The following is a 24,713-nucleotide window of genomic DNA, read 5'->3' as shown; positions in this document are numbered from 1 at the left end:
TCAAAATTTTCAAATGTAACCACTCTCAAATCTCTTTTCAAAGAACTGCACAACTAAGGAAACAAACAGAGAGCCTAAGTAAAATCATAAATACATCACATTATCCTAAAAGTGGCATGCCCACAATCCATCCCTCCTCGCAACAAATTATGTTGAGAAGGGAATCAAGCTTGTAGGCAGCGTTCACAGGTATATACATGTTTTTCTCCTTATCCTGATGGGCAGCACTTTTTAACTAATTGGATGGCATGTAAACTTATAGATTGGATCCTGCCCACTAAGACTTAGATTGAGTGGTGTTGCCACCACCACCTCGCGGGGTCCACCTGATGTATATCCATGCCGTCCCTCCATTTTACCAGCTCATTCTAAGGGATGGGTACAAAATGAAGCAGATCTAAAGCACAAGTGAGCCACACTAAAGGAAACAATGGGGACTCTTGAAGCCTTCCTAGGGCGACCATAATGTTTACTTTCCATCCGACCTTTTGATAAGGTCACACAGATATGAATGAAGGGAAAATACAAATATAAGCTCAATCCAATAGTCAAAAACCGTTGTTTCTAATAATGTGATCACTTGAACTTTAGATCTGCCTCATTATTATTATTATTATTTTTCAATTCATGCCTTAAAAATGAGATGGAAAAACGGATGGACAATGTAATTATAAGACACATACATCATCAGGTGGCCCCACAGTATCCAACACATCACACACCACCACAGTCCACCTCCCTGAGTAACTTAGTACGTTGGCAAAATCTGTGAGGCTCACCACGATGCATGTATTGTATCCACACTGTCCACCCCATTTTACCAAGCTCATTGTAGGGCAGAGTCCAAAATTCAAGCATATTCAAAGCTCAAGTGGACCACACCAAAAGAAATAGTGGGGATAATGACGTCCACCATTGAAACCATCCAACGTCAAGTAAGCATCATTGTGGCCCTGGGATGGTTTCAACGGTGGATGTTGTTGTCCCCACTTTTTCCCATGGTGTGGTTCACTTGAACCTTGGATATGCTTCGATTTTGGGCTTATTTCCTAAAATGAGGTGGTAAAACGGATGGACGGCTTGGATAAGACAACATACATCACAGTGGGCCCCACAAAGTTTACTCAGTACCCAAACGGCATCCTGGTTTTCCAGGCTGTTTTTGAGGTAATGGTCATGCACAGTTTTGAGGGAAACAGGAAAACAGCTTGGTTGAACAAACCCAAAAATGGAAACGTTAAGATCATCACACACCTGGGATGTTCTCTGAGGGTGATCCGTCCAGTCTAAGGCCCAACTGGTCAACGGGCTGGATTAGCAAAGGATGAAAAGTGTTTGTGTTGAACCGTTAATTTGTTAAGATTGTTCCAGATCAACAGCTCACCGAGCTCAAAAAAAAATTAAAAATTACAAGATGGCTTCGCCCGGGTTCGAACCGGAGACCTTCAGTGTGTTAGACTGACGTGATAACCAACTACACCACGAAACCATGTTGAGTGTTATTTGTTTATAAATATATAAATCTATCAACAGGTAGATTACATGATGGTTACAACCGTCCATCAGCAGTGGGACCCAAAAGACCAATGGTATGAATTATTGAACCCAGGGCTCCAGGTTTCAGAACTGGAAACACTTGTATGCGCCTACAAAGATGCCCATCAGTTTTCGCACAGCCCCTCTAGAGGCCACTCGTGAATAATGCTCTGTAGCATGCACACGGAGATGAGCTGAAAAAAATGGATGAACGGCGTGGATATAAAACATATACATTACGAAGAGGCTTCAAGTGCGCAACACCAACACATCACCACACGGTGTGGGCAACACCAAGTCATTGGGGCCGCAGGTGGGAGGGGTAGAGCTGGGCACCAGATGAGTGGACTCGGCGAACTCAACTTGTCCGACTCAATCCGAATTGAGTGGATGAGTATATCTAAATTGAGTTTACTTTGTCCAATCCAAACTCAGACTTAGTTGAGTTTGAGTCATCCAGTCACTCGACTCGACCCGAATTTTAACTCGGTACTAACTCGACTTAATTCAAAACTCGACTCGTGTGTGTGTGTGTATATATAAACACTTATATCTTAAGTTTCATATCTAAGATGCCATGTAGTTGAAGGAGAGGCTGCAATTCTAGCAAGTGAATCTAGGTTTTGAGTTGTGATTTTAGTCCGTGGATGCCTGATGCACCTGACCCAACTTAGTACTTGTGACTGGGTTAGACTCAATCCGGATTAGTCCAAGTCAGACCTGGATTCAGATCGAGTCAGGCATGCTTGACTCTGTACTGAGTCAGGTCAAGTTTATTTTCAAAACCGGATAAGTCTTGGTCTGACTCGATTCGATCCATGCCCAGCTCTAGAGGGGGGCATGGGCGTTGGCCAGCCACCCACAAGGAAGCATACGTGCGAAGATGGAACACGTGTGTGACATCTGAGCTTGCTATCAAGTGGAACACACTGTTTTGGATCTTATGGACGTTTCACTCCTCGGGCTTTATTTTAGGCCAAGGAGATCAGGTCACAGTGTGGCTCGTCCAATGAAAAATTCTGATCTCGGAAGCCTCCCATCAGGGATATCTCTGGTGGCAGGTGCAGTGTGGCCCACCCTGATGTATGTATTTTATATCCACGCCGTCCATCCGTTATGCCAGCTCATTTTACGGTGCTATCCCAAAAATGAAGCAGATCTCTACACAGTAAACGTGGCTGAGTGACTTACCATCTGGGACTGTCCATCGACTGCACCGTGGATGATCAACGGTTCAAAATAGACGTCGATTAGATGATCCTGGTCATTCAATCAGTGGCCTGCAAAACTGTGGCAGTAGAAGAAAAATTTATAAGTGGTCCCATCCGTTTGGGAAAGGGTAAGTTATGGCCAGGATTGGCTGAGAGGCCTTGAAACATGTTCCATCCCCAATAGAAACCGCTACAAGAACGGTCAGGATTGATCATATTCCGGTCGACCGTAGGTATCATACAATGTTCAGGCCTAGAGTTTGCAAAGACCGGTCGGATTTTCAGTTTGTATAGGTGGGCCGTAGTTCAACGAGTGGATTAGGCGTAACCTGGGAAACCCGTTAGTGGGTGTTTCCTGTGGGGCCCACCTTAATGTAGTTACTATATATCCACACGGTCCATCAGTTTTTCCATATCATTTTAGGGCATGTTCCAGAAAAAAAATGAAGCAAATCTAAATTTAAAGTGATCGCAGTATAAGAAACAGGGGTCATTGAATGCCCACCATTAAAAACTTCCCAAGGCCCACTGTAATGATTATTTTCCATCCAACGTATTGATAAGGTCACACAGACTTAGAAGAAGAGAATTCATGAATATCAGCTTGACCTAAAACTTTTGTGGCACACTAAGTTTTTAATTGTGGTAATTCAATCCTTAGTCTGTGGTCCACTTGAGATTTGGATCTGGCTGATGTTGGGTGACATGCCCTAGAATGAGCTGGAAAAACTGATGGACGGTGTGGATATACAACACATATAGCTGGCCCCACAGTTAAGAAAACACTCGAATAACTTGTTACCAAGGTTTTGCTCAGGTGCTAGACTCACGGGAGTTTCAACACCTGGTCAAGGGTTCGAGTATCCATAGGCGGTGAAATCCCACTACAGCGATGAGTGTGTGGGGATATGTTCATTAATGCGATGGGCCTCAACATGGCTGGCTTGAGTGTGCGGGTGTATTCTTGTTGAGGCTGGTCTGTGCACGGTGCAAGCTTGTTTGAGAATTTTGACGGAGTGGTACGGGTAGCCCCATAAACCATAAGTGTAATGTTTTCAAAATTGGTATTTAAGTAGGGAGACTCCCTTCATAAGTTTTTTGGTGTGAATTTAGTAAAATGGACGTGAGCGAGTTTCCACGTGACTAGGGGTGTACATCGGGTCGAACTGAGTCGAGCTGGCCTCAGCTCGACTCGGCTTGGCCACTAGCTAACCTTAGCTCAACTCGGCTCAGCTTGGTCCTCGGTTCGATCAGCGGCTCGGGCTGAGTTCGAGTTAAGTTCGCCATTGAGGCATTTTCACAAACACGGGTATTTCATCAAACACCTTCTGAACAATATAAAAATCAAGGAAAAAAAAAACAAGGGACCTTCTAAGCAACATAAAAATTTTAAAAAAAAGGGTGTTGGTTTCATATATATACCTTCCTTGCCACCAGCCACACTTCTTTGAGTCATTTCATCAAACACTTGGTGAGCAACATCAATATCAAAGTAACCGAGTCACCAAACTGGTTCGATCTGAGTTTGATTCGAGATGGGCTCGATTCGAGCCGAGTCAAGCAGGGGCCAGCACGAACTCGACTCGAACTCATTTTTAAGCACAAAAAATCAGCTCGACTCGGCTTGAACTCAGCTTCAAACCGAGTCGAATCGAGCTTTTTCGAGTCGAGTTGAGCGACACGTGACTACACAATCCAATTAACATTCACACATAATAAATAATTAGAGTAGCTTTAAATTAGCAGCATCAAAGTTAATTATAAATAATTAAACTCATAAATATATGACTAGTATTTAAAATATACAACTCCAATAATGGTGTTCATCTAGATGAGAGCAACATAAGTCATAATAAACATTTGACAACACAATTAATGGAGTCCACCCAGTTGGAGACTCCAAAATATCAATTCTCAAAATGTAGAAAAAGGATAGAAGCGAGGCACTTAGCCTAAACTTGCCTATCCGATAACTGAAAGTATAGATCACCATCAACGAGGTCCACCATGTCTTGTCTAATGTATCGGTCTGAGTGGTACCTATATCAGTAATAGTGTCTGATTAGTTTTTTAAAATACCGTCCTAAGTGAAAATGATTATCTAACTCAGTAGTTTCATTAATTATAATTTATGCATGTTATCAACTTAATCAGCATAGATAATGATAAAATATGTAAATAATTATTTTCTAAATACTCTTGTTAAATGTATATATGGAATTATGAAATGATGCATGCCCTTACAATCCAGTGCTCCCTTACAAGCAACTTCAACATTTATTTTACAAATATCAATATTCTTTCATCATGCGACTGTAATGTCAAATCATAATATCTTAAACTAATACAATGCGATTGTAACACCCCAATTCCCGAAACCCGATTACACTACTCATTTTCGGAAAACCCGTGTATTAACCTTTAACTGTAACTCAAATTTCACGTACATTTTTTTTTCTTTTACTAGAGTTAGTAATATAGCGGGATGGAAACAATTCAAGTATAAGAGGAAGTCCAAATATACATAACCAAGATTTCAAGTGGTTACCCAAAAACTTATACAAATCAATATTTTAACCTTTACAAACATAACAATATAAATTAAATACAATTGAAATTAGGAATAAAGAGTCGCAAGATCATCTAGCTCCTGCCATTCTATATGAACGCCAGCATGCGTGTTATTTGCGTCTCCTGCACACTGAGTACGGTTTGATAGCGTCAATGGCTATCTAGTGAGGTATAACCCTCAAGATTTATCGCAGCATCAAGATAATTAAGCATAGTTATTAGAGATAGTATATAACAAATATTACATAATGATTATCAAGGAAATCAGATAAGGTTCATCAGATACGCATTCATTAAGTAAATCACACAAGATAATCATGTTTAAATGCATGGATACATGCACATGCTCACAAACCTGGAGATGTACATCCGGCTGATAAAAAGTCGTCCAAGGAGAACTAGCCACCCGGAAAAATACTCAAAGGTATGCCCAAAGAGAACTAGCCACTCGGAAAAGACTATGCAACGAGGTCGCCCAAGGAGAACTAGCCACATGAAAAAATACTCAAAGGTACACCCAAGGAGAACTAGCTACCCGAAAAAGACCATATAATATAGATCGCCCAAGGAGAATTAGTCACTCGAAAAAGTACACAAAGGCATGCCCAAAGAGAACTAATCACCCGTAAAAGATCAAATAATATAGGTCGCCCACGAAGAATTAGTCACCTGAAAAGGTACACAAAGGTACGCCTACAAAGAACTAACCACCCGGAAAAGACCATATGCCATGAAAATGCATGATTAGCCCAACCATTATTATTCCAATTTCAAACCATCATTTTAAGGAAGCTTAAAGGTCACTATGGGGGGTTTGTCACTCAGTATAGGCTGACAACTCAAGCATAATGTCCCATTCCACCATCCTTGGCTCATGAGGCTAGCAAATAGGGTGTTTAAAGGTAACTTACGCAACTAGTGGCCAATCGTAGCCCAACGAGTGAAACTTACCATCGCAAGGTTATATAGAATAATCCATTAAAGCCACGTGGGGCAATTATTCCATAAAAGCCGCAAGGACCGAATATTCCATTTAATGGTACGATAAGAAGAGATTATTCTCCAAAAGCCATATAGGTGTAATTGATCCATAAGATGATAAGTCCACAATGTAAATTTATTTAATCCATAACACAGGTGGCCACTAGTTCGAGAATTTCCTAAAAACACCATTTAGCAATCATAAATAATAAATTTGGTACGTATAATGTTGATAACACATGCTTAGCTAAAGTATTGACCTTAAAACAAGATAGAGATAATTGAAATTCATCACATATTCAAATATTTGACTTTAAAATTAATTCACAACTATTTATAACATTCGAATTCCACATGAGCAACCAACCATATTAAGCAGTCGATAAGATATATGAACGAAAGTGAATAAACAAGTCAATTATCTCGATGTAGAAAAGCTTAAAGGATCTCACCTTTTAAGAGTTGGTTCGTCTCCCGATGATGCTAGAGTTTATTGTACACAGCCTAGGATCAAAATCTAATAAAATTAGAATATTTGAGGGGTTAGATTTCATTGTTAGTAAACTTGCACAGTTAAGATTAAGGCTTATGGTTTAGTTCATGCAAGTTTAGGGTCTTATTGTGCAAATTTTAGGTTTTAAAACTCGAATCCTAATTTTTATGCAATGAATAGAATAGTATTCATATTAAGAGTATTGATTAATACTATTAATAATGAGAATTCATGATATTAATATATCCACAACACCTAATACTATTTTTGCATAACTAACAGTCTACTAAGAAGTAATGTTAATAATCATATTAACAATGATAATGATACCCCATAAAGAAAATAATAATGATAATATTGTTATTTTAAAAATATTAATATACTAACAGGCATAATAACAATAATATGCTCGACTAGAATTTAAGACTCGACTCACCTAGTTGTGTAACTCAATCCATGCTTGGCCTAACTCATTCTTAACACAGTGGGTCGACTCACTGAGTCAACTCGGCTTGACTTCCCTCTTCATTCTTTTCCTTCTTTTCTTCTCATTCTCCCTTCTCTCTCTATGTTCTTCTCCCTTCTCCCCTTTTCTTTTCTTTTTTTGTCTTTCCAACTAGACCAGAAATTACCAAAAACAAAAGGATTGGAGAGACCCAAATACCAGAAAAAAGGAACATCAGCAACAGAGCTGCTTGGATTCATAAATAGAAGGGTGGAGAAGCATCCAAGCAGACGATTATCAACAGAAGCTCCATTATTTCTCCTTCAACCCCATGAAATAAAACTCAAAAACCAGATGACCCAAATGAGGGAATTTAGGTGTTTTTTTTTTTTTTCCCGAAACCAGATGAGAAAATGGATTTATTTGTAAAATCGAAAATGCAGGAAGATATGGATTGAATGAAGATGGTCTATCCGTGGAGAGAGAGAAATGTCTTATTTTCTTGGGTTTGTTTCAGAGATGCTCAAGAAAGGAAGTGCTCTGAATGCTTGTCTTCCCTTCCTTTCCCTGTTTCCTTGTTCCTTTGCTGCCATGGTCCAACAACGTATGCCCGAGTTGGCCTGACTCAGATCTAACCGAGCTAAGTTGACCCCATGTGGCACGGTACTGCATCACAGACCCGACTCAATCTCAATGAGTCGACTCGATAGTCACTCAGCGAGGAGTAGCGTCCTGCTCTCCTTTCTTCTCCCTCTCCTTCTTACTTTTTTGTCTTTCCCTATTCTTCTTCTTTCCTTCAGGCATTTGCAGGCTTTGAACTTGGTCTACGCTCAGACCGTGACTCGGAGAAAATGCTGCAATTGATTCGGTAGCTTGGCTCGATGCGAGACTTGGTCAGTTGAGTTGGTGCGGCAACGACACGCACCCGCTCTCTCTTCCTTCTCTTTCTTTTCTCCATTTCTTTCTTTCCTTTTCCTTCTATTTCTCTGTTGGAGACAACCAGGTGAAACCCTGGACATGGCCTGAACTTGCAGTGACTCGCACCGAGTCGAGTCAGCTTAATACGGCTGTTTGGTGCGGCACTTTCTTTCCTCTCTCTCTCTCTTTCCATTTTCTGAAAGGATGCCCCAAAAGGCAACCCCTTTATAAGGCTTTTCTAATCCGTTCTAGATGGTTCGAAATTTGTAACTAATCAAGGGATTAGTTACAGTTTTCAGCTGTTTAATCCGAGTTGTTTTTACAACAATATATCTGAATCATGCTCGTAAAGTTGTGATTAGACTACTTGGATGGATTTCTGATATATGGGTCTACCTGATGGACATCCTTGATCAGTCAAATACAGCCCATCCTAGAGGATGGGTTCTTCTGTTGAACGGGGAAGATGACGGCTTTGTTAATGGTGAAACCAAACCGGGTGGCTAACCTTTGGGTCTAAGGCCATTGGATGGTTCAGATGGGTCTCAAAGATCTTGTGGCACCCACCAATTGGATGAACAACCATGAACACTCATGGGTTCATCAATTTTCAGTTGTGGCAGCTCTTTGTTTGCTAAGGGAGCCCTAGAGCGCAGAGTGAGTTGAGGGCTAGGATTGGCTTACGTGTGTCAGTAGGATTTGAGGATGAGGAGGCGCATGTAATGCCAGCTAATGAGAGACAGAAGCGGGAATTTTTTGATTTTTGGAAAAACACCTTACATAATTCACATTCCGCTCAAGGTTGTGCATAAGGAGTAGAAAGTTCTTGGGTTTTGATTAAAGTCTCTTAGGCTACATGATGAATGGCTCAGATCAATGATACGAACTGGGATAGTGGCCCGATTTGGATCAAACGTCCCATGTACGTTCGAATCCTTGTTCCTTGCAGACAGGATTGCTCGCACGTTTGGACACGTTCACACGTACATGCTTCAAGGTTTTGCTCAGAATCCATAGCAGGACTTGATGGACAGTTTGGATCTCTCAAACGTGATTGGATGGTGGGCCACAGTTGACGCAAACGGACACATTCGGTTTAAACAGGAGCCAGTGGGAAAACGAGAGGAGTTTTCTCATTTTCCGGTATTCGCAGGTCAATGGTTGTTTGACCAGATTTGCAGACCGGTGCACAGCGTGTGCACTTACTGGTGTACACTCACATCGTGAGTGTGGGGTCCACAATGTTATTTTGACTAATCCGAGCCATCTATTTAGCTCTACTGGTCTTTTTATAAGTCACATCCAATGACAAGGTAGATCTATAGTTTAGGTGGGCTTTATGTTTGAGTTTTGGCCTTTTAATTAAAGATTATGATCAATCTGACGGTCAGATAGCATTTAATGAGATCGTCAATGGTCATCAGAGTTTGTAGTTTAATTTAGAGCATATTTAGTAACTCGACAACTCAATCGAACAAACGATTATGGGTTTGGACGACTAAATTATTCCAGAACCGATCATTAATGGTTCAGATGGTGATATTAAGCGATATATCGGTTGGATAGCTATCGAATGTGATCAATCTCATTCCTAAAGAGTCTCACAGACTATCTGAGGGAAATATAGAGGTTAAACTTGCATTCAAATACTTTAATTTGTGTATTTTAATGATAGATAGCCCCAATCTAATGTGGTGGGCTTGACGAATGATGAATCTGACAATTCAGATGGTTAAAGTATTCAATGGTCGGATTGCTTAATTTAAGGATGGAGATTTCTACCAACGGTCTTTAGGGTCCTAGGGTTCATCTAGATGAAGATTCATGGGTGGATTAGTGGTCTGATGTTCTATTTTCAAAATCAACGGTTGGATAACTCGATATATGGGTGGATAGTTATCGAATGGTCAGATTTAGACTAGATTGAATGTAATTGTTTTGATAAGTTAGGTTTCTACTTATACTAAGCTAGGTTACAAAGTAACACCCGAGTACTGAAAAGTACAGGGTGTTATAGCGATTGATATGAATGTTTAGATGAGTAAAGTCTTGTTCATTTAGCATGTTAGCGAAGCCAGAGTACCTCCATTCTATAATCAGTCTCAACTGGATCACTAGGCTCGGAAAGGCTGAAACGACTCCTTACCTGTGTCCCTTGATTCCTTTTGGGTTCATCACTCTCAATTAAACACATACAATAAGCAATTGTTAATAATATTAATCAACAAACATTATGGGCAGTCTCATCACCCAGTATAGGCCGATAACATAAACACGGTGTCCTATACCGCCATGCTCGGCTCATAAGTCTTATGGATCGTATCGTTAATGGTTATAAGTAAACTCATTCAATGTAAATAGGGAATTCTAAATTCAATTGGTTGTTGTCATATATTGTGAACATACATGATCAGTTGATTATTAGACTAATTTAATCGACATAAGAGAACCCTGACGCAACCGGTATTAGGTGCAAGCATCCTGCGTAATCCAGCTACTGTCGGTTGTCCGTGTTCAACCCGAGTCGATCAAACAAGCCTAAAGTGACCGACCTAACTCGGGCCGCCCCTTAATTTGGACGATTTGCTGATTGACTTAACATCATAAGCAATTCTAATCACCCAATAAGGACTAACTAATCATTAGACAATTATGATGAGATTACACATAAACCCTAACTTCAGCAACTTATTCATTCAGGCATTTCATCAAACATGTGAGCATCAATAAGCATGTAATAACATGATTTGAAATTAAAATCAAAATATAAATATATTATCATGTATTGAGCCATTCACAATAAGTAATCATTAACTGAGACCTTTAATGGTTGATAAACGGTGACCTATGAATAATGGTTCTCCCCTTTAAGATGATTCGCCTGACTTAGCACTTTTAGGGTTACGGTTTCGAAAAAAACCACTAAAACATAAACAATTATGAAGGATATGTGAGAAGGGAAAATCGATATGCATGATCTAGAGTTTAAAAGTAAAGCTTGGATCTTACCTTCAATTGTTATCAGGAAAACTCTAATGAAGGTTTCGATTGCGACTATAACGATGATCAAAGGAGAGAAGAATAACCTCTTCTAATCGATCCCTCTCTCACTCTCTTTATCTTCTTCTTTCTCCTCATTCTCTCAAGATTAAGGTATAAATTCGTATGGGGAGAGTGGGTGTGAATTGATATGGTATTTACAATGCCAAATTGTGCACAAATGGCCACAATGGCCCTTTTGTTCATTATAATAACTTGAAGGAAGGTTATTTCCAACTAATGGAACCTACTGGGAGGTGTACAGGTCAATCTAAGCTATATGATTAGTGTCTCAATAGGCGATTTGTGTTTGGACAGAATCAGCCAATAATTGAATATGCCAATTAACTAGGAAGGCCCTAACTCAGATCGACAGTAATGGAACATCAATCACGTATATAAGTATATGGATGTGAGCAGGTTAATAATATCGATCGGTCCTTAAATTTGGTCATTATGTAAAGGTCCGAAAGCCATAACTTTGGCAAAGACTGGAAACAGACAATTAACTTAAGTTTTTGATTAATTCCAGGAATATTCATGTAAGGCCCATATCGTAGTTCGTACCGTTCTGTAGACTCCCGCGATCCTCCCCGTTGAATTCCAGTAACCCACGACCTATAATCGACATTTGCGTGCGATCCTAAGTCATATCCCGTAAATCTGAGTCATCTCAATTCGAGACTATACCATTGCGATCGCGCCATCGCCGCGTCTTGCACATCGATGCGATACCTAGGCTAGGAGATGTGGGCCCGTGTTTATCTCGAAGAAACGCCGTGTTTTTACGAACCCAAGAGAATCTCTACAACCCATCCCATCAATCAATCAATCAATCAAGTACACATCCCATCACTAGTCAAAGTACACAACTCATGCTTTCTTTCTCTCTAAGACAAGCAACCTACCCTAAGTCAACTTTCAAGTCAGGTACATCTATCACTCACATCCACCACTCACAACCATTACCTCTCTCTTACAACCACCATTTCTCTCTCTCTTTCTCTTCACATTTTCCAAGCAACCAAAAAAAAAGGTGCACGTCCAAGCACTTCTAAGGAGAGAAAAGTGTGTTGTGTGTGGCTCATTTCCTACCACAAGATCCATCATCCTAGCCCTTCAATTCTCATCATCTTCTATCAAAGTGAGACACAAGAAGTTTGGCGTTCCGTCGGACCAAGAAGATCAAATGGTGGGTATTTTATAGGCATAGATTTCATATTTTGATGATGGGCCAAGTGAGGCCTACCGATTGATGGTATGGATCTCACTTTGGACCCTAGATGTGGCCGATGACCCACCATGATTCACATGATCATTCCATGATGGGGCCATTCTCCATAGACCCCATCATGATGTTTACTTTTCTAGTTTGAAAGGGGTCATCTAGACCTTCCATTTTGGTGGAGAAGGAATCTCCACCATTGCATGTCTCTCTCTCTCTCTCTCTGTCCCCTTCCCATATTTTGTGGCCCACTTGATGAGTGTATGTGATATCCAGACCGTCCATCTCATGGACCACATGGCTATCCAAACATGGGGACTAGCCCACCTTGCTACCTCCTTTTTGGAGGGTTTGGATGATGGGAAAATACAAATATTAGGTGGACCCCAGCATGGTCAGATGGGCCAGCCCAGAACCTGCTGGGCGTCTGCTGTCCAGACCGCCCAGCAGGGTCTGGACATTGTATGTGAAAAAAAAAAACAAAAATATAAGCTTAATTCAAAATTTTTGAGTGGGCCGCTCATGCAGGCCCCACCTTAATGTATGGATCTAATCCACACCATCCATCCTATCTCCTAGCTCATTTTAGACGTAGAGCCAAAAAATGAAGCCAATTCGATTATCTGGCAGGCCGTATCATAGAAAACAATGATTCTTACCGTTAAAATCTGTTAGGGGCTACTTTGATGTTTCTACTCACCAAACATGCTGAATACTGGGCTCGTTTAGTCTGTCATGAGTCATAGAATCCAACGGATGGGTTGGATCCTCCTGATGTGGGCCCCACCTAAGAAAAACCTCAAGAAAATAAAAAAATAATAAAAAAATAATCATGCAGCAGGCGCTACTATTGCTGTCATCCAGAGGACGCTGCAACAGCGTTTTGGAAAAGGGCAGGGACCATGGGTCCCAGCCGCAAGCCCCACCGTGATGTATGTGCAATTCGTCTATCCGTTTGCCCCATGTGTGGGTCTAATCCACATCATCCAGACCTTGGACGGTGGGACCCACCATGATGCATCTGTTGTATCTACAATGTCCAACCATTTTGAAAGATAATTTTAAGGCTTGAGATTAAAAAAAAAAATAAGACAGATCTAGTATCACGTGGACTACACTGCAGAAACAATGGGATTGAATGTCTACCATCGAAACCCTTTGGATTCCAGAAGTTTTGGACCAATATAATATTGCTTTTCCTCTCAGTTCGTGTCACGCCCCAAACCCGGGGACGGACAGCTTCCGTGATGCCCCGAATTCGGCACTCGACTTCCATAAACCAAGTCCTGAGTTCGGCACACCACAAGGAAGATTTTTGACTGAATTTTTTTTTATTTATATACATAGTAATACCTGAGCACGAAGATCCATGATCAAACTACCAAGCAACACTCTCCATCATAAGTCCCGATGGTTATAAGTATAATGCTTTACAAAAGATACGTAACATCATATTGCCAAATCGAAGAATAGATACAATGCATCGAGAAAGCTAAGTCTTCCAAGCTACTCCAACCCTGAAAAAAATGGGAAATAGGAGGCTTAGGCAAAAAGCCTAGTGAGTACACACGTGTGTGCAGTGTGTCCTACATGCAGGCAAGATAAATATGCTACAAGGAAATCATACCACAGCCATAACCATATTACATGCATCCGTAATCACATCATCATCATCATATTGTCATGCCATAATTATACAATATCGGAAATACTGACAAGTCCATGAGTCATATAATATCAGAGTACGCAATATAAATCAGTATGTAAATGAGGAGTTATAAAAAGCCAAATATTAGATGTCGAGGATGCAATGCAATATGTGGTGCGAATGAAATGACTGTGCTGGAGTGAAGTCGGGATGGTAGTACGTAGTATCGCAGACTATAGGGTCTATCACAAGGGACTTTTATCCAAAATAGTCCCATACCTAATTTGGATAATCAGACTCAATGTGGTAAACTCCTGATCTCAGGTTAGTCGCGCGCCCCAACCGAAATCCTGGCCATTGCGAAGGTACACACAACAAATAGTTACGCACCACCAGCCCGAGTGAATAGTGAATGAATGAATGAATGAGTATGCAACTCCTGCTCAATAAGTCCACATATCAGTACAGTTCATCTCTGGGATCATCACCGGGGTTTAGTACACTCCAAATGGCCCTATCTCTCTCCCAGCAGCACAGTCCAAGTGAGCGTAAGAAACCTCACTATCCGCCTGGCCAATAGTGTGCCAATACCTATCCGGCACGTCAATAACGAACCCATTTACGAGCTGGTCAAACTCAGCCTAGTAATGCCCCCTACCCTCGGGCGGGTAAGGCCACACCCCCTCCCAACCGACCACGACACAGTGGGAGACGTGGCCTCCTGGTATTCGGCACTCAGGCGCTCATGTATCCACTCGGTCTCGACGTTGGGGCGTCTCCTGGCCTCGGAGGTTTAGGAATTTTCACCCAGGGACATCTATGGTGCCCGTATACTAGAACCAAATATTTTCGGTGTCCCATCTGGCCATCCACAATATGCCTGTGGAGGCTACGGCCCTGATGTCGCTAGGGCATACAGTAATCACAACACACAATGCATGAGTCATACAATACAGTCATGCATCAATCCTGCGCATACCGTGCACTCATGTGAGATAACCTCCGCCTATCAGGGAGTCTCATAACAATCTGTCCAATGACATATGCAATGGTCAACCACATCTCATAACAAACATGCAGATGATGCATATGGGCATGTATGATAATGCTGTGCTGTCACATACTCATAATCAGTATCAATAACCGGCCTCAACAATCGGCTTCGACAATGTGGACATTTAACCAACATTGTCCCCAAGGAATGACCCACATAAATATCAATACATACATCATGGTGAAATCACACCACATCGGTTCTCAGATACATCGCTTCGGGTCTCACACAAGGGCCGCACATTCATCGCATTGGGCCTCACTCATGGGCCGCATATACATCACATTGGGCCGTATCATATGTGCACTACACATCGCAATGGGCCTTGGCTCATGGGCCATGAATACACCACATCAGGCTGCACGACCCATGGGCTTCAAATACCCAAGAGGTGAGCTCTACACATGGGCCTCAAATACATCACAATGAGCCACAACCCATGGGCCTAAAATATATCTCAATGAGCCACGCCCATGAGTCTCATCACATTGGGCTTCACCCATGGGCCTCGAATACATTGCAAGTGGCCTCAAATCTATTTCACAGGTAGACCACATACCTGGGCCTAATACACATCACTATGGGCTGCATCACATGGGCTGAAAATACATCACAATGATCTTCATCATATGGACCGGAAATATATCTCAATGGGCCTTGCCCATAGGCCACGAATACATGGCTACACCAATTATGATAAGTCTTATACTACAACCACTTCACACGTCACATAGATAATGACTCATATTCGGTGTCACATGATTAAGGGTCGAGAGCCACATTTCATCATACCATTTATAGTTTAAAGATCACATTGTATAAAAATCCAGGATCTTGATAGCATTAGCTTGGGTAATATAACCCTAAATCATATTCGGTTTAGTGTACAACTTAGTTATGTGTAATTCAAGTGGTGGTATCTATGTCGATAAGTACAAACCTACATTGTTGAATGGTCATCAATGCCACTTGATTTCATACGGTTAGGTGGCCTTGTACGTACTTCATATTCACACAGTTAGATGACTACATATACTACATGTTCTCCACCATTGCCTATGATTAGGTGGCTATACATACATCAAATACCCACATGATCAATGGGCCAAACAGGTAATATCACACCCTCACACCACTAGAGTTTATATATTTGTTATAATTAAACATGTTTTTAAGGGTTTAAACACAAGTATCATGATCTTATTACTTGGGGCCGTACTCTAACCAGAGTGTCAAGTGATCAAGGGATGTCCACAATCAGCCCATTTAAAGGATTAATCATCATTACTTCGAAAATTACAATACCAGTTCGTCATACATTCCACACATGGAAATTACAAACTCTTATCGAAGAGGCCCAATGGTTAGCCCAAACAAGGCTATCACTGATGGGCCCACATGGCATTCACTCAAAATGGGCCTTAATATTCTTGGGCTCACATATCAATGGAATTCATAATGGGTCCTATGTAGTAGAGTCCATGGGGATTTCCCATGAGGTTGAGTTGTGTGTGACCCACCTACAACTTAGGTCTGCTTTGATTTTAGTCCAAGTCCTAAAATGATATGAGGAAGTGGATGGTCTGCATGGATTAAATAGATACACCATGATGGCCTTAGGTTGGATTCAATAGTTAAGTCCTTATTCTCACAGCCTTGTATTGTGTGGTCCAATTCAGGTTGGATTGACTGATCTTTGGGACAATGCCCTAGAGGGGACCGGGTACATGGGCTAGATGGGTTGAATATTTAATGCATCATCAGGATGACCCATAATAAATTTTTTTGTGATGAGAGTTCAATTTACATTATTTCATAATAAATGGCTATCTAATCATTGGATGGGCCTGAGTCTTGGTAACATACCGTCAAAGGAATTGATAAAATAAATAAACGATGAGGATCTTGAATATAAATTATGTCATAACCATGGTGGATTAAGTGGCATAACACCTACATCAAAGTGGGTCATACCACACACAAGTTGAGAGGGTTACCCTCCCTTAAATATTCATAATTATTTGTTGGGCCCGCAGAGGTATGGTTTATAAATCCAGCCCATCCATTATGTGTGTCCCACTTGGTTGAGGGGTCAGACCAAGTTTCAGATACATCTAACTTTCAGGTGGACCTAACACATGATTTTACATGCTCGAGCTTCGAGTTGTACGAATGGTTCAAGGAGATCAAAGTTACATGTGTACTATAGTGATGTATTTATTATACCTACACCGTTCATCTATTTAGAGATCATTTTAGAAAATTATCCAAAAATGAATCATAACCAAAAATTATCTGGACCTCTCCTCAATTAGCAATTAGGATAATGATTTCACCGTTAAACCATTCATCGGGCCCACTATAACATTTATTTCTCACCCAATCTATTCATAAGGTCACAAAGACCTGAATTAAGGGGAAAAACAAATTTCATACTGCTTCAAAATTTCTGACCTAAAAAGGGTTCCAATGGTTTACGTTCAATCCCTGCCACTTTTGTAGTGTGGCCCACTTGATAGTTAGATCTATCTTTCTTTTTTTCTTTTTTTCTTCTCAAGCCTTAAGACAAACTTGTCAAATGGATGGACGGTTTGGATATAACACATACCTCATGATCAGATTGATCCAAATCTTTTTTTTTTGTAATTATTATTTATTATTAATATTTTTTTATGGTGTGGGCCGTCTAAGTTCTGTGTATGGCTGAAATTTGGAGGTGGCCCATTTTTAAACGGGACCCATGAAATGCATGGTACTGATGTTCGACATGCATCAACGTGGGGCCTGTGATGGGGCCCACTTTCCTCCAGCGTCAGCAGCAGACGCTGCTTGGTGCAGCGTCATCCAGACGCTGACGGCATATATATTATTATTATTATTATTATTTCAAATATGGGGCCCACAACATGACGATCCAGTCCAACTGTTGTGTGTGTCCCTCGTGGTTGATGGGTCAGTCCAAGTTTCAGATGCATCCAAATTTCAGGTGGGGCCTAGAAGTGCTTTTATATGTTTAGCCATGTCTGCACATTATTTTAGATGGTGTGGGCCACCTAAGTTCTTTGTACGGTTAAATTTTGGCGTGACCCATTTTTAAGATGGTACCCATCAAATTCACTGTGCTGATGTTCGACATACATCAAGTTAGGGCCTGTGGTGGGGCCACCTCTTTGCAGCGTCAACAGAGACGCTGCTTGCTGCAGCGTCAGATAGTTGTTTTGTTTTTTTTTTTTTGTTTTGTGTTTTTTTTGTTCTCATATATGGGGCCCACAACAGGACGATCCAGTCCATCTGTTGTATGTGTTCCACGTGGTGGAGCGTCCAATCCAAGTTTCAAATGCATAAAAATTTTAATTGGGCCCAGCAAGTACTTTTATATGTTTTAGTATGTCTTCACATGATTTTTGATGGTGTGGCCTACCAGAGAAATGGATTGGCTTCATTTTTTGGCTCAACGCCTAAAATGATCTAAAAATTTGAATGGACGGCATGGATTTAATACATACATCATGGGTGGGGCCCGTTGTGGACCCACACCTCTTCCCTTCTTTTTCTTTCAAACGGCGGGACGCCTGCTTTCTTTCTTTTTTTCTTTTTTTTTTCTTTGGTGTGTATGCACGTGTGCATGTGTGAGCGTGTGGCTAACCAAATTGCCATACTTGAACAGTTTGGATGGCTACAAAATTCTGGTGGGGCCCACTATCAATGGGTCTCACATAAAGCCTATAATAAATTATTATTATTTTTTTCCATGCATCCATACCATTAATCACATCTTTATCATCATATCATCACAAGTATTAATTATTATTATTTATATGTACTCTCTTATGTATCCACACCATTGATCACATCATTATTCTCAAATCATTTCCACTAATAATCATACAAATAATTAAAAAAATAAACAAACCAAGAGTAGAGTGGGTGTACTCACCTTGATGAATTAGATGGATGGTTGAGATGTATGGAAGGGATGGAATTGATGGTTGAGATGGATGAAAGGTATGGGATTGATGGAGTTGATGGCCCACTAAGATCACTCCTCTCTCTCTCTCTCTCTCTTTCTCTCTCTCTCTCTCCTTCTTATGGAAAAATGGTGAAATGCTAAGGGATAGAGGGGTATTTATAAAAAAATGGATAAAATTTTGGTTAAGTTAAGCTAATGTGATTAATATTAGCTTAGGCTAGGATTATGGTACTTAATTCATGCTTTGCAATTAATGGTAGATTAAAGGAGCATGGGATGGCATGGTGTGGTGATGTCATGCATAGTGTATGGTATGGAGAAAGGTTGACTTTTATGCACATGAGAGAGAAGAGGTATAGGTATGTGACATCACACACATGGGTAGAGATTCTCTCACCCATGTGTGGCATGTACATGTGTGCTTGACATGTGTTGTGCACATGTGTGGAATAAAATACATGGTGCCATGTGCACATGATACACTTATTATTCTTCACGGCGTATCTCACTAACGGAGTATCATACCGACGCACGGGTGGTACCTCCACGATCGCGGCGATGGGGCGGTCGATATGAGATAGGCTTCAAGGTCTTGGGGTTCCGGTCAGTTGGGTATGTACTATGAATGATCAATTCATGTCTAGCTAAGGGCTTCAATCATCACAAGCATGGAAAATAGTACCGAATGGACCAGGTGTTACAGTTCGGGTCCTTGTGACCTTACGAACTGGCTAGATGGAAAATAAATGTTATGATGGGCCCATTGAGGTTTTAACTGTGGAAAATCATTACCTCCACTGTTATGTGTGGTATGGTCCAAATGATCTCTTGATATGATTCATATTTTTGCATAATACTCTAAAAAGATTTCTAATAATAGATGAATGGTGTAATCGGTGCAGCCCGTTGTTGAGGCCCACCTTAATGTGTATGAGGCCCGTTGTTGAGGCTCACCTTAATATATATGAGACCCACGTGATGTGGCCCATTTGATGTATTTGAGGCCCATGGGTTGAGGCCCAATGGGATGTATATAAGGCCCATTGCAATGTGTGATTCTACCATAATTTATGTAATGATGTTTATGGCGGGCCATGCCTTGGGAGCAATGATGGTTTGACACCCACATTGTAAGAATAATGATGGTTAAATGTCCGCATTGTAACTCTCCCTAGGGCCCATTGATAGGCCCATACTTGTTGCGTGTAGGCCGTCTAGGCCCATCTTCATTGTGAGGATAGTTCATCACCATATAACATGCTTAGTATAACTTCATGATTCATGCCCATACGCATCATATGTATGTTTGATATGAGGAGTGACTGATCATAGCATATGCCATTGGACAGATTATTTATGAGACTCACTGATAGGGGTTACCTACATGAGCACGCGGTACGCGCAGGATTGCTATATGACTGGACGGTGTGACTCATGCATCTTGTATATGTGCGACATGATCATTATACACTCTAATGACATCAAGGTCGTGGCCTCCACAGGCACATCGTGGATGCCTGGATTGGATATCGAAAATATTGGCTCTAACACTGTGGGCACATAGGATGTCCTTGGGTGAAAATCTCATAACCTTTTTGGTACCAGGAGATGATCCAACGTCTAGACCGAGTGGATACATGAGTGCATTAGTACTGAATATCAGTAGGCCGCGTCTCTCACTGTGTCGTGGTTGGTTGGAAGGGGGTGTGGCCTTATTCGCCTGAGTGAGGGGGTTGTAAGCTAGACTGAGTTTGACCAGCTCGCAAATGAGTCTGCTATTGACGAGCCAGGTAGGTATTGACAGACTACTAGTCAGGCGGATAGTGTGGTCTCTTCCACTCGCTGGACTGTGGGGCTAGGGAGGCGGTAGTCAGTGTGGAGTGTACTAGACCCCGGTGATATCCCAGAGGAAAACTGTACTGATATATGTATTTGACGAGGACTGACATGCTTGCATTACATCTCACATATGACATTTAACTACGTAGGCCTCACATCGCATGGCCTTGGTATGGCCGATAGCATTTATGCCTTGCATCGCATAGCTTTGGTACAGCTCATAGTATTCATGGACTTATCAGCAATTTTTCTGCATTACTCTGATACTGTATGCTTGGCACTTGCCTTGTACACACACTTACACCACCCTCTAAGCTTTTGTAAGCTTATACATGACCGTTGCGTGTAGGTGATGTTGGATCGCAGCAACGCTATGGCAGGAGCACGCATCAGATTATTTTGGAGCTTTTTGATCACCTTGTATTTTCCTTTCTGCATTGTACTTAAAGTTTTGATATAGTGGATATGTGGTGATATTGTTTTGTGACTTAGTTATGCTTGTGGTTATGCTCCATTACAAAAAAAAAAATCATATTGAAAATCCTTCTTGTAGGATCCCAAGATCGAAATCTGACATATGAGTGCCGGGAGCCAAGAATAGGACACTACGGAGGCTGTCGGCGCCTGATTCAGCGATCATAAATTTTGTGAGCCTGTTTTCCGAGTTTGGAGTGTGACAATTCATACATCTCATTCACTGGCCTTGCGAGTTCAAGTTAAGCGATTTGAAATGCTATCTCGGTTTGATGTCTACGATGGACGTCAAGCTCGGTAAGATAAACATCTCTCTATAGTATTGGGTTTAGTGACCCACTAACGAGTGGTTTAGAGCTTATTTGGATAGTTATAACATTTTTTTAATGAATTAGGTAATAAGATTTCTTGTGCGCGATTATTAAGGTTTGGATTAGCTAAGTCCATAGTGTAGTATATTCGTAATTAGCGGAAATGACAATATGATATTAAGCACCTTAAACCGTTGTTCTTAGCCTAAAAGAGTAATCGGGTCAGTTTTGTTTGGTAATTAAGATCTGACCCCTAGTTATTTCGGCTTTCGGTATATCTTTATTTAGTTATGACTATCTTCATTAGTCAGCAAAGAGTTGGCTAGATTTGGGTCTTATATGAATAACTCACGAGATAAGACATGGGGTTTAATTGATCAAACAAATTCGTTAGTTTCCTACAATTAATTAATTGAATTCGTGCAGTTCTTTAATGGTAACACTCATGTATAAGCTAATATCAAGTGTTAAAAGTCAATAAATAATTCCGTAAGCTAATTATAGTGAAAATAAATTTGAAACTTTATGAAATCCACATAGCAAAAATACAAGACGTTATACTAAGCCCCATGAGGCTCACAACATTCATGGGTCACCGGCTCTATCCATCAAATTCACCTGCTCATGCTAAGAAAATAGCCCATAAATTAGGCAAATTTGAAACTCAAGTGTGCCAGACCACAAGAAACAGTGGGGATTGAACACCCGACCACTGAAGCCTTCAGTGGCCCACATAAGTTTTGGATAAAGGTCTCGTACATGTGAAATCGAATTGTATAATGAGTAAACTCTGTTGCCCACCATGAATGTTTGTGGTTTAGCCATGCCATCCATCCGTTTTTCCAGTTCATTTTAGTGGTTGATCCTAAAATTGAAGCACATCCAAAGCACAGGTGGACCACACCACATAAACAATAGAAATAATGATTTCCACCATTGAAAGCTTCCTAAGGCTTGTAATAATGTTTATTTGTCATCCAACTTGTTCATAATATCAGGCAGACATGGATGAAGGGAAAATGCAAATATCAACTTGATGCAAAACTTATGTAGCCCTCAAGAAATTTTCAATGGTAGACTTTTAGCTTACACAATTTCTTGTGGTGTGGTCCACCTGAGCTTTTCTTATGCTTCATTTTTGGTTTCCAGACCTAGAATTCTGATAAAATGGATGGATGGAGTGGATAAAATACATAAATCATGGTGGGCTCCATGGAGTTTACTCAATACGCAATTCGCTTCAACTAATTGGATGGCACGTAAACACCACGGTGTGCTTGTGATGGACAGTCGCGATTCGGTAGAGTAACATTCACGGATTATGTGGTGTGCAAACTGTGGGCCCCATTCTGATGTTTGTATTTTATATCCACACCGTCCATCCGTTTTACCAGTTCATTTTAAGAAATTGATCCAAAATTGAAATAAATCTGAAGTTCAACTGGACCACACCACAGGAAAAAGTGAGGACAATAACACCCACAATTGAAAGCTTCTTAGGACTTACTGTAATGTTTATTTGCTATACTACCTGTTGATAAGTTCACAAAGATATGAATGAATGAAAAATACCCATATCTGCTCGATCCAAAACTTTTGTGGCCCTCAAGAAGTATATATCTAACGGTGGACCTTCAATCACCACTGTTTCCGGTAATGTAATGTGGTCCGGTTGAGCTTCTGCTTCATTTATTGGTTCATGGCTTAAAATGAAATGGAAAAAAAGGGTATTGTGGATATAAACCACATACATCAGCGTGGGCCCACTGCGGGGTGTGGTGTTTGCAACACAACCTAATCCACCTCCCCTAGTAACTCAGTACACTAGTAAACTCATTGGTGCCCACCGTAGTCTATGCGTTCTATCCACACACCGTCCACCCATTTTACTAGCTCATTTTAGGGCATGAGTCCAAAATTCAAGCATATCAATGGCTCAAGTGGACCACACCATAGGAAATAATGGGATAATGACATCCACCATTGAAACCATCCTAGCGCCCACAACTATGCTTATTCGTCATCTAACCTGTTCATAAGGTCACACGGACAGGGATGAATAAATCGCAAATATCAGGTTGGTACAAAACTTCTGTGGCCCTGTTGTTTCTTATGGTGTGATCCACCTGAGCATTGGATATGCTTCAATTTTATCCCTAAAATGAGCTGGTAACATGAATGGACGGCGTGGATATGACAACATACATCATGGTGGGCCCCACGGAGTTTGGTCAACGGACCGGATCACCGAATGATGAAAAGTTTTTGTATTGAACCGTTAATTTGTTAGGTTGTTCCAGATAAACGGCTTAAAAAAGAAATTGGCTTCGCCCGGGTTCGAACCGGAGACCTTCAGTGTGTTAGACTGACGTGATAACCAACTACACCACGAAACCAAGTTCAGTTTTATTTGTACATAAATTTATAGGAAGCATTTAGTTCTTGTTTCAGTGAGAACTGATCAACGGTTGGGATTCCCGAACCATGGGCCATACAAGTACAAAATAGATCAACGGTTGGGATTCCCGAAACATGGGCTATACACGTACAAACTAGATCAGCGGCTGGCATTCCCGAACCATGCGCCCTAAACGTACAAACTAGATCATGATACTATTCATGTTACGGTGCCTCAGGTGAGTACCGTCCAATTCCTCCCTTCCATCAGCAAGGGTACGATGAAATTATATATAAAAGGTCCTTATAGTCGATTCAATGCCTGTTAAAGTGGTTACAGTTGTCCATCGGTGGTGGGACACAAAAGACCAATGGTATGGATTACTGAACCAAGGGCTCGACTTTTCAGAACTGGAAGCGCTTGTATGCGCCTGCAAAGATGCCGGTAAGTTCCTTGTATAGCCCTCCAGAGGCCACTCGTGTGCAATGTAAATTTAGAGCCGGGCATCGGTTCGGATTGGGTCCAACTCGATCGGATCCAAAATTTCAATGGCCTGATCTGAACTCAATCCGATCCGAGACCGAGTTCAAGTCACCTGAC

The 24,713-nt window shown here is 41.1% G+C and overlaps 2 non-coding genes across 2 annotated transcripts; both read right to left on the bottom strand.

Annotated features, from left to right (window-relative positions):
- Positions 1 to 1,415: 1,415 nt before the first annotated feature.
- On the bottom strand, positions 1,416 to 1,489 carry TRNAV-AAC (transfer RNA valine (anticodon AAC)). Its single transcript has one exon. It is a non-coding gene; the product is annotated as a tRNA-Val (tRNA).
- Positions 1,490 to 24,037: 22,548 nt separating this feature from the next.
- On the bottom strand, positions 24,038 to 24,111 carry TRNAV-AAC (transfer RNA valine (anticodon AAC)). The gene has a single exon. It is a non-coding gene; the product is annotated as a tRNA-Val (tRNA).
- Between the last annotated feature and the right edge of the window lie 602 nt (positions 24,112 to 24,713).

This window comes from Magnolia sinica, chromosome 6, assembly GCF_029962835.1.
Source record: "Magnolia sinica isolate HGM2019 chromosome 6, MsV1, whole genome shotgun sequence".
In the NCBI taxonomy this organism is placed as follows: domain Eukaryota; kingdom Viridiplantae; phylum Streptophyta; class Magnoliopsida; order Magnoliales; family Magnoliaceae; genus Magnolia; species Magnolia sinica.
Note: the sequence above shows the minus strand (reverse complement) of the source record. Positions and strands in the feature narration are given on the sequence as shown.